Source organism: Acomys minous (assembly GCF_964271855.1).
Source record: "Acomys minous genome assembly, chromosome: 2".
NCBI lineage: Eukaryota > Metazoa > Chordata > Mammalia > Rodentia > Muridae > Acomys > Acomys minous.
The window spans coordinates 68,388,090-68,398,957 of record NC_140484.1 but is presented as its reverse complement, the minus strand read 5'-3'; the positions used below and the strand labels follow the sequence as shown (position 1 = coordinate 68,398,957).

Here is a 10,868-nt window from a genome sequence, read left to right as displayed (position 1 = left end):
CCAGTAACAGCCTGTCCTAGACCCTTCTCTGCGCCTTACATTTGTCAGTTATGAATTGGGGATTTTCAGCGTGGGCCCACCGAGATCTCCATATCCTTTTCAAGTTTGCCGTTGCATGGTTGTTCCTTTATTCCATTAAGGGATAATCATACTGATAAAGAATAATAAGGATGCTATAATTAGGCACCTGGCTGAGAACTGGTGACCTAGTAATCATTTGTTAGTCTCTTCTCAAGGAAGCCTACTGGCATTTCAGAAAGGACAACCTGATATTTATAAGGTCAGCTGAAGCTGGCAAGGACCTGTCCAATTTTCTAGAAACACTTCTCATTTCACTGCATTTTCTTTAAGGTTGCTTTGTTTTGCAAAGTAGCTGTCCCAACCCTAAAAGTAGCACTGGATTGAATCCACGTGGATTCAATAGCAGCCCGTGCCGGAGACATTAACTCTTCCAGGTGAACTTGGAGGAAAACAGCAGCTGGCAGCACCTGCAAGCTCCCTGCTTCTTGTTAGTCAATCCCCCCTCCCACCCCCCCACCCCCAGCACACACACACACATTGGCTTCAGGCTGCAAGAGCCTTCTGGAAAGCTGCCGCCTGGCCTGGGTCAGATTGCTTACACACCGCTGCCTCACAAGCCAGTGTTCCCAACTTTAAGCCAGTGCACATTTATAGAACAATTCCATGTGATCCTGAGGAAGGCAGACCACGGCCAGAGGACAGTGCTTAGATGTGACCTCGGAGAGAGGCCTCGTACCCCCTTGCTTCTCTCCACACTGAGAGGATACTGGGTAAGTGAGCCTTGGCCTGATGGCTTCATTCCTTTGGTGTGTGTCTGTAACCTGGCTTGTCTACTGAGGTTAGAGGGTTTCACAATTTTCTCCTTATAAAGGGAAATTCAGAGCACGTCTGTGCTTCTCCTCCCTTCCCCCCCCCCAAACCAAATGAGCTGCCTTTTTATTTATTTATTTATTTTTTTAATACATTACTTTGGATAGAATACAAACCCATTAATCTGGACCATGGTCCCTTCGACTATAGAGTGAGTGATTGGAGCAGTGGATAATTACAGTAGTTTCTCCTGGGCTCTGTGTATTGTATTTCCAAGTGTTGCTGGTTGTGCAGAGAAATCACTTGAGAGCCCTTCAGACCCTGGCTAATACACAGAAGGGGACGGTTCTTTTAAAACTCGTGTTGCTGTCGGCCTTGAGGTATCTGAGAATATATTTCTGTCAACCCTCATTAGTAGCCTTTCAGGCCTTTTGCTAATGTTATGGCTGCCAACTCCGTGAGCTGCCATCTGATCTCCACAAGGCTGCATTTCTGAGTTTAACTTGGTATCAGTTATAATGGAATCATCAGGCCAAAGCCATGTGACTGTAAGAACGGGTCCTCTAAATAGAAATGGAAAAGCAAGAAAGAGGCTTGGGGGGGAAGGGGGGAACATGGGGAGTTTACTTTTGAATAGATGAGTCCGCTACAGCCATTAAGTAGAGATATCTCCTAGGGAGGAAAAAGTTGACAGGTAGAAGTGAGAAGTTAATGGGAGCTAGTGGACTCTCCAAGGAGAAGACCAAGCTACAGAATCGGGTCCCAGTTCTCAGGAAACAGGATCCGTGTGTGTGTGTGTGTGTGTGTGTGTGTGTGTGTGTGAACAACAGGAAAAGAGCAGTGCTGAGCAGCACCGTGCAGTATAGGGTTAAGGGGAAGAGGCAGGAAGAGGAAGAGGGAGCCACCGGTGGCCAGTGTCATACAGGCACTGAGAGAGGATCTGGGATAAGGTGGGAGTTGAGTGTGCTTTCAGTGAGTACCATTTGGGTGCAAAACCCAGAACACACTCTGAAAGGACAGTAGGGGGCACCGGGCATGGTGGCGCATGCCTTTAATTCCAGCACTTGGGAGGCAGAGGCAGGCGGATCTCAGTGAGTTCGAGGCCAGCCTGGTTGACAAAGCGAGAGAAACTGTCTCAGACAAACAAACAAACAAACAAACAAAGAGACAGCAGGGAGCATTTGTCGTGAGGCTAGAGTGTGGCCTGTAGCCGCTTTCACACCAGCTTCCCAACAAGTGTGGCTTCCTTAGCTTTTAGGGAGACTGTCTCTGCTGGGTTCCTTGTCCTGCCCTCCTTAATTTCTGTAAGGATAGGAGAGGGTTCTCTGTCACTGAACTTCACCCCTTATTACCAGGGGTGAATATGAACGTGGAAAGAATATGTGATTGACCCATTTTGAGCAAGAATCTAGTGCTGGTACCAAGAGTAATATCCAGAGGTCACTGCTCCCTCAGTAAGATGATGAGGAAAGGAGTAAGGAAGTAGCGGGTGGAAAGGGTGATGGATGAGGGTTTTCAGAGTAAAGGGCAAAATCAGGCCTCCAGCCATGGCTGTTCAAGTGTGTGGTTCATGGCAGTAGAGTTGAAAGCTGGGTACAAGCTTGTCATTGGTGACTTTTCTGGGTCACTGACAACCCATTGAGACTCTTATCCCCGGGTTAATTCATCTGTGTTTAAAAGAGGTGTTTTTATACTCCTGGCCTCAAGAGGCAGATTTGTCCCTGTGTTTTAATCCAGAGCGCTGTCCGTGTATAGCAGGAGGGAGTCGGGATCACTGCACTTGCCAGTGTTTCGCGAATGTTATTAATGTGGGTGTTTAAAATTGACACAGCAGAGAGAGAGAGAGGCTGTGATGCGTGAAGGCTCTGAGTTTGTGACCTAAAAAGGGGAAATTCTCTCTGCAGTCGAGTCAGAGCTCTGTGCCCGAGCTGGTGCCAAAGAGTCATGAGGAGATTAAAGCTCAGCAGGAGCTGATATTTCACACAGAGATCTGTGTCTGGCAGGCAAGCCCCTGCATCCGTACCAAGTTCAAGAGTGACTGACAGACCCCGTGCCTTGGCATTCGGGGCCTTCAAAGAAATATCTTGGCTCTCCCAAGAGCTGAACTTTCCCAGAGGGGCCACCTTTATACTTCTCAGAATCAAGCTACAGCAAGACAGAGGCCATGTATTGTGGTATTTCAAAACAAACAAACAAACAAACCAAGAAAACAAAACAAAAACAAAAAACAAAACAACAACAGCAACAACAATAACAAAACCAAGCAACACAGCATTAGCATTCCTAAGTTTAGTTGCTGCTTTCAAATCCTTTGTCCACTGTCCTTCATAGTTGGGGTTCTGTGCTCAGGTCTGGTAGGGCGGCCGTATTGGGTCCCCTCACCTTCTTCAAGTGTGGCTAGGTTAAGAGGAAAACTTCTCAGCTAGTTTTGCTGTGAATATGGGCCCGGGTTTGTGGTTCCGCGTCCTGTCCTCTGCAGGTGTGTCAGGAGGGAGGAGTTCACAGCGATCCCTGCTGCCATTGTCTCTGAGATCGCTACTCGCTGGGCACAAGTGGCTTGCAGTGGCTCTGACAGGGACTAGCCCATGTGAAGGGAAAGAAAGGAGACAATGGAAGGGATTTGAGAACGCAAGAGCTTGGACACTGGCTGTGTATGCAGAAGCAAATGGAGAGAAAGGAGTTTAAAGGTCTAGATGTCTGTGAAACTAGACTGGTTGTTTCTAAGTAGAGCAAAGATTTTCATTTTGAGGGGACCTTTTTTTTTTTCCTGGTCTTTTTGAGACAGGGTTTCTCAGTGTAGCCTTAGCTGTCCTGGACTTGTTTTGTAGACCAGACTGTCCTCGAACTCACAGTGATCCACCTGCCTCTGCTGGAATTAAAGGCATGTGCTATCATGCCCAGCTTCTTCACCTTTTATTTATTTTTTATTTTTTTGGTTCAAGGAGACATAATTGTATAAATGAACCAATGAACCTGAAAAACAAAAGTGGTTCTAGCTGATCTTGGTGGCACATGCAGTTAGTCCCAACACTCTGGAGGCAGGGGCATAAGGATTGTTATTGGAGGCCAGATTCGCTCCGTAATACCCCATTTCAAAAACCAAACCAAAACAACAAAACAAAAAACAATGACAAAACAAACATTTACATTAGCTTTTGGTCATTCTGAAAACTATGCCTGGAATATGCTTCTGCTGAGATGGCAAATGAGGTGTGAGGCGGGGTTGACAGGGATTCTGTGTGTCATATTCTGTGGCAAGCAGATGATACAACTACGCCTTGAAATTTGATCTGTCATAAGGCCATGGTGTCATGTGCTCTGTCCTCTGAGGAGCGCCTGGTGGTGATGTGTTTGCATTGCTTCTGGAACATTCATGACGAGCGAGCATCTGTCAGAAGCATCTCTCCTTCCCCAACTCCTGCTTGCTTCGCTGCCCCAGGATCTTCTCATTTTTGCACGCATCTTCTTTTCGTTTAGCACAAAGAGATTCTTGCTGAAGCATCTTGGTCTACAGGTACCAACTCTGGAGAAGCAGCTGGGAAGGAGGGATGCATGCCCACGGGTGAACAGTGATGGGCAGCATAGCTTCTGCCAGATGCATAGATAGCAGCACGAGGGGAACCAAAGAGAGAGACACCCTCATGCATGGCAAGAACAGACCTCAGGTCCAAGTTCTAGGGGTGGGTCATGATCAGAGGTACTGTTCCAAACTCACAGAGATGGGAGAAGGGCTGAGCTAAACCTTGGGAAGCAACACTTGGACTTAGACTTCATCGGAGGCCCTGGTTGCCCTGTCTCAAGTACAATAGAGGAAGTCACTTTGGAAAATGAGAATTATGTCAGGCTTGGTGGTGCATACCTGTAACCAAAGTGCTCAGGAAACAGAGGCAGGGGGGACCATTCAAATTCAAGGCCAGTCTGATCTACCTCGTGAGTTTCAAGCCAGCCAAGGCTACCTAGTGAGACCCTGTGTTAAAGGGAGGTAGGGGGCTGGAGAGATGGCTTCATTGTTAGGAGCACTGGCTGCTCTTCCAGAGGACCTCGGTTTGATTCTCAGCGCCTACAAGGTAGCTCACAGCTGTGTGTAATTCTGTTTCCAGAGGCTCTAATGCCCTCTTCTGGCTTCCAAGGGCACGAGGCACACTTGTGGTATGTGGACACAATGCAGCAAAACACACAGAATAAACATTTAAAAAAGAAAGAAAGAAAGTGAGTAAAGGAAGCTAAGTGTAGTAGTGTATGCTTTTAATCCCAGCCCTCTGGAGGGAGAGGCAGGTAGATCTCTGAATTTGAGGCCAGCCTGGTCTACAGAGTGAGTCCAGGACAGGCAGGCCTACCTAGTAAGACCTTATCTAAAAACAAACAAACAAAACACCAATAAAGTAAATTAAAAATAAAAAAAAGAAAAGGCAGGGAAGAAAGAAGCTAGCTTGCTTTAAATTCCTGGCTTGCCTGGTGGCAGGAAAGGATGAGCTAACTACAGCGCCTATACTGAAAGGATGTAACCTGACCCAGCCAGGATTCACCTAAGAAGCTGGAGTGAGAGAGGAATAGTTTCTTTCACTGCCTTTTATATGTCTTTAAAAAAAAAAAAAAGATTTATTATTATGTATACACTGCATGTATACCTGATTGCCAGAAGAGGCCATCAGATCACATTATAGATAGTTGTGACACTATGTGGTTGCTGGGAATTGAACTCAGGACCTCTGGAAGAGCAGACAGTGCTCTTAACCTCTGAGCCATCTCTCCAGCCCCCTTTTATATATCTTTCCCCCTTTGTGTATGTGTTGGGGGTGGTGGAGTTAAGACTGGGTTTCTCTGTGTAGTTCTGGCTGGCCTGGAACTCACTCTGTAGACCAGGCTGGCCTGGAGCTCGCTCTGTAGACCAGGCTGGCCTGGAACTTAGAGACCCTCCTGCTTCTGCCTCACGAGTGCTGGGAGGCCAGTAACACCAGCTTGGTGTTGTCTTTGTTTTTGTTTGGTTTTTCAAGACAAGGTTTCTCTGTGTAGCCTTGGCTGTCCTAGGCTCGCTTTGTAGACCAGGCTGGCCTCGAACTCACAGTGATCAGCCTGCTCTCTGCCTTCTGAGTGTTGGGACTAAAGGCGTGTGCCACCACACCCAGCTCAGCACGGTGGTTTTAAGTTTGGCTTTTCACGAAAGCTGTTTGTGACTTTACCTATCTCAGTAGGAAGCCTGTTAGTTCTATGGAAAGGTAAGGCCTGACTTGTACACTTGACACCAATTAAGCATGGCAGGTAACTGTGCCTCAGCTTTGAAGCTTTTTTATTTAAGAGACTCGGGTAATTTGAACTTCCCTTTAAAACTCTCAAAGTTTTTATCTGTAAGCAACATCTCTATCTTTTGTATCCAAAGTTATTGTAAAGCCAGAATTTTATTTTTGCTTTTTGCTTTTTTTGAGACAGGGTTTCTCTGTGTAGCCTTGGCTGTCCTGGCCTCCTTTTGTAGACCAGGCTGGCCTCAAACTCACAGAGATCCACCTGCCTCTGCCTCCCAAGTGCTAAGATTAAAGGCATGCACCACCATGCCCGGCTCCAAGCCAGAATATTTTTACGAAGAAAGCAGACTTACAAACTTTGACCAGATGAAGTACCAAAGACTATATCTGTCAAGGCATCTCTGCAGGTTTTTCCCACCACACAACTGGTATAATGTATTTACTTGATATTAAATAAGGAAGTATACTCAATTTGTATTTAAAAGAGAGCTAAACTGGGGGAGAGGGGTGTTGGTCCTCAAAGGCTAAGAGAAGAAGGAAAGTTCCAGAGGAGCTGCATGAAAAGAAAAGGAAATATGTAATCTGGCCATGATATCCCTCCCCAGTAGTGGGGTTGGAAACCCAGGTTTAACAAGGAAGTGTTGGCTCTGTTTATTAACAATTAAACTTTATTATACAACCCAACTAGCTTACACAAGAAGGAAAAAAAGGTTAAAGGGACAGAAGAGTGAACCTTCCGGAATCCGTTCCACAGGACGGGTCCTTAGGTATCTCTGTCCCGCGAGCTGGTCTGGTCCGGTCCTCTCTCTCCGCGCGCTCTCCTCTCCACCTGTTGTTTTTTCTTTGCCCCACCTTCCCAGTCACAAGCAAAGGGCGGTCTCCTTCTCCCTTCGAGGGTCAATTAGGAAAACAATAGCCACGGTGGGGTTCCCAGGTCGGCTTCCTGAATTCCAAGCCCAGGAAGGCTCCAAACAGTCTGTCACAAGGTATTCATGGCTTGCCCCAAGGATAAAGCCCGCTAAGACTGCTTCCACCTGTGACAAAGCTTAATCTTTCCCATAAGGACGGCCTGATCAGATGGCCCCAGAGGAGACAGAGAAGAGGACCTGTCCCTAGGCTGGTGGGGCTGGACATCAACACCCATCACAGAGATCTGAGAAGGTGAGTTTTACTGAAATAAGCAGGAATTATAGACCAAGTAGCTCTTGACTATGCTAAAAATGACAGAGACTTCTCTCTGGACACTTACCCTGGACTGCTCTGTGGCACTGCTGATGACATTGTTGGAGGCTGAGGTCCCAGAGCAGTGAAAGATTTTTCTGCAGAGGATTAACTTGGGGGACCGAATTACACTAGTGTAGCAAAAAGGGGTGGTCGACCCTCTAGAATCCTGCCTGTCCACAGTTCGGGTACGGTCCTGGCAGCCGGTGAGGTGGAAGGCAGTTCTTTGTCCAGTGGTCAGTGCTGTCAAGTCTGCAGCAGGTTGGGAATGGAGTCCGTTGGTGGCCCATCTTCTTTTTCTTTTCTTTTTGTTTGTTTATTGTTGTTTGAGACAGGATTTCTCTGTGTAGTCCTGGCTGGCCTGGAACCCATTCTGTAGACCAAGCTGGCCTCGAACACAGAGACCCTCCTGCCTCTGCTTCCTGAGCGCTGGGATTAAAGGCGTGCGCTACCATGCCTGGCAGTGCCTCATCCTCCTGGAGGCTGCTGCCAGAAACTGGCATTCCTGTCTGTCACAGGAGGCCTTGGGACTTTCCCTGCTCCTCCCTTTCACTAAACACCCAAATGCCACATTCAGCAGATCTCACCAAAGGAGGTTGAGGGCCGTTATCTAGCCTCTTACATGCTTTAAAAAAAAAATTCCTGATTTTGAATATTATTTTATATTTAACAAACTTTATCTGGTTTTGGTTAATTGCTCTAGGCTTAACTTTGACAAGAGATACACAAGACTAAACTTATCTCTGTAAATGAATTCCATTTGTACTTGGCATGACTACAGGCATGGTTCTGAGCACAGAAAAGAGTGCGATCCTTTGTAAGGTGGCTGATCTGTAACTCGCATGTCTTAATTATCGTTTAACCGTTTATGACAAATTATTAGCTTTCATAAGATAGGGATTTTTATCATTTTATCCATGTTAACTTTGAGACATAGAATTTATACTTTTGAATAGAAAATTCTTTAGTATCAGAATAAACTTTAAGCCATAAATACAGTTGGCGGAGAGACTGGGAACCTTGTTTTCCTGGTCCTTTCATAACATACCCTTACAAAATATCAGTTTCTTATACTACTAATTGTTTTCAAATAGCTAAACTTAACAAACTTAGCAAAGACAAAGTGGTTAGATGTACATGCTTAGGTAAGTGTCTATTAGCTTGGATAGACCTTTATAACCTTAGGAATTCAAAAACCTTAATTATCAAACATATGTTACTAGTAGGTTCCATTTTTCATAAGTGAGAGTTGAATGTATGATTATATACATTGCATGTTGTAGCAAATCTATTTTAGTATGGTGCAGCAAATTAAGATTACCTATACCTAGATTTTTGTTTTGTTTTCAAGATGGGGTTTCTCTGTAGTTCTGGCTATCCTGGAATGCACTGTAGACCAGGCTGGCCTCCAACTCAGAGATCCATCTGCCTCTGCCTTCTGTAAGCTGGGGTAAAGGTGTGTGTCACCCCCTCCCATACGTAGATTTTTAACTATCAACCTGTTGTTACCTGTTTCAAGAGAATTTTTTTCTTTTACAGACTTAGAGGTTTTAAAACCACACTCTCAATATTCTTAAAAACCCTGAAATAAAAAAGTTTCCCCTTAAAAAAAAAAAAAAAAGGTTCCAAAATAGTAAACAAAACCAAGAAAAAGGGGGTGGTAGTGGAAGAGCTAACCATCTGAAGCAGTACCCTGACCTTTGGGGCCTCATTGGAAATAGTTTACTTCTTAGCTGCTCTCCAGCGTGTGGTGTCTTCTTCTGGAACATTCTCTTTTGCCCTCTCCTCTGTCACAAGGTCAGGTGGCCATCCTTTTAAATAAACACACCAATTGTCTCATCAGAGCCAGCTCTTAAATGGAGCAGAACAGTGTGTGACAATGCTTTTCTGTTATCCATATCCGAAAGACATTTGAACTTTCGAGAGACTGAACCTAATGTTCACAGCGGGGGACAAGAGCAGAGAGCAAAGAAGACTTAGAAATAAGGAATTTTTGGGAACAAGGAGTAAGGAAAGCTTAGAAATAAAGCGTTTGGGGAACCATTTGCTTGTGAGGCATTCATTAGAAGTTTCACAGCCAGGTATGGTGATGCATGCCTTTAGTCCTAGCACTTGGGAGACAGAGGCAGGCAGATCTCTGTGAGTTCGAAGCCAGCCTGGTTTGCAAAGTGAGTCCAGGACAGCCAAGACTACAGAGAGAAGCATTGTCCTGAAAACAAAACAAAACAAAAACTCACAATCTGAGAATTTAGAGATTGAGCTGCTGGGTGGTGGTGGTGCATGCCTTTAATCCAGCCCTCAGGCAGAGGCAGGCGGAGCTCTGTGAGTTCAAGGCCAGCCTGGTCTACACAGTGAGTTCCAGGAGAGCCAGGGCTGCACAAAGAAACCCTGACTTGAAAATCTGAAAAAAAAAAAAAAAAAGAAAAGAAAAGAAAAAGAAAAAAGAAAGAAAAAAATTGAGATTACCATTTTCTGGCCATTGAGACCAATTTATCTAGTTTCTGCTGAGGCCAAGCCACTTGTAGTAAGACAATGCAGCTTAATGAAGTGTGAGTCCAAAGAGAGGAGGAGATTAGAAAAGGTGGGGGAGGAGTCAATGAGCTTAATAAGGGCCCATGGTTGGTGCTGGAGAGATGGCTCAGAGGTTAAGAGCACTGACTTCTCTTCCAAAGGACCCGAGTTCAATTCCCAGCACCCATGTGGCAGCTCACAACTGTCTGTAACTCCAAGATCTGGAGCACCCACAGACATACATGTAGGCAAAACCACCAATGCACATAAAATAAAAATAAATAAGTTATTTTAAAAAAAAAAAACTTAAAAAACAATAGCCCGTGGTTAATTCAGGCTCCAGCAACCCAGTAAGAGAGACAGAGAAAGCTCCAGGAGTGAGCGAGACACAGAGAAGGCAGGGAAGGAGATTTCCTACAAAGGGAGAAAGGAAAGAATTTCCAAGAGCGGAGCAAGGTGGAGGTGGGAGACACTTAGGAAAGGGGCTGTAAGTAGGAATCTTGCCGGAGGGAAGAGTCCATTGGTGTAGGAATAGAGGCCCAGGGAGGGAAGGATTAAGAATTGCAAGATATAAGGCATCACCATGGGATCAAGACCAGTCAGAGAGCCGGGTGTGGAAATGCACACCTTTTTAATCCCAGCACTCAAGAGGCAGAGGCAGGAGGATCGCTGTGAGTTCGAGGCCAGCCTGGTCTACAGAGTGACTCCAGCACAGCCAAGGCTACACAGAGAAACCTTGTCTCGAAAAACATAAACATAAACAAACAAACAAAAAAGACTGGTCAGAGAGATGCCCAGGATCAATGGAGGAGTTGTCCCACTTCCTGTGATGGGGCATCTGAAAGGGCATAAGGAGGCTGCCTGGCTTACCAGAGCAACGTTTGTAGCAGGCTCCACTGAGGATGAGAGAGAGCAGGCAGCTCTGAGAGGATACACACCTGAACAAGTGACAGGAGACTAGGGTAGGGTAGGTGGAGGAGAGAAACAGCTAAAGAGACAGACTCTTAAAAATTGGGGTCATATATGGTGGGTGACAAGAGGGCAGCAGAGGCAAATGAGCCATAC

The 10,868-nt window shown here is 45.7% G+C and overlaps 1 protein-coding gene across 1 annotated transcript in view; it reads left to right on the top strand.

The window, feature by feature from the left end:
- The first annotated feature begins 665 nt into the window (after positions 1-665).
- TACC2 (transforming acidic coiled-coil containing protein 2) overlaps positions 666-10,868 on the top strand; it is a 217,279-nt gene continuing 207,076 nt past the window's right edge. The window contains exon 1 of the mRNA XM_084772662.1: positions 666-791. The gene's annotated coding sequence lies outside the window, so the exon portion shown is untranslated. The remainder of the gene's footprint in view (positions 792-10,868) is intronic.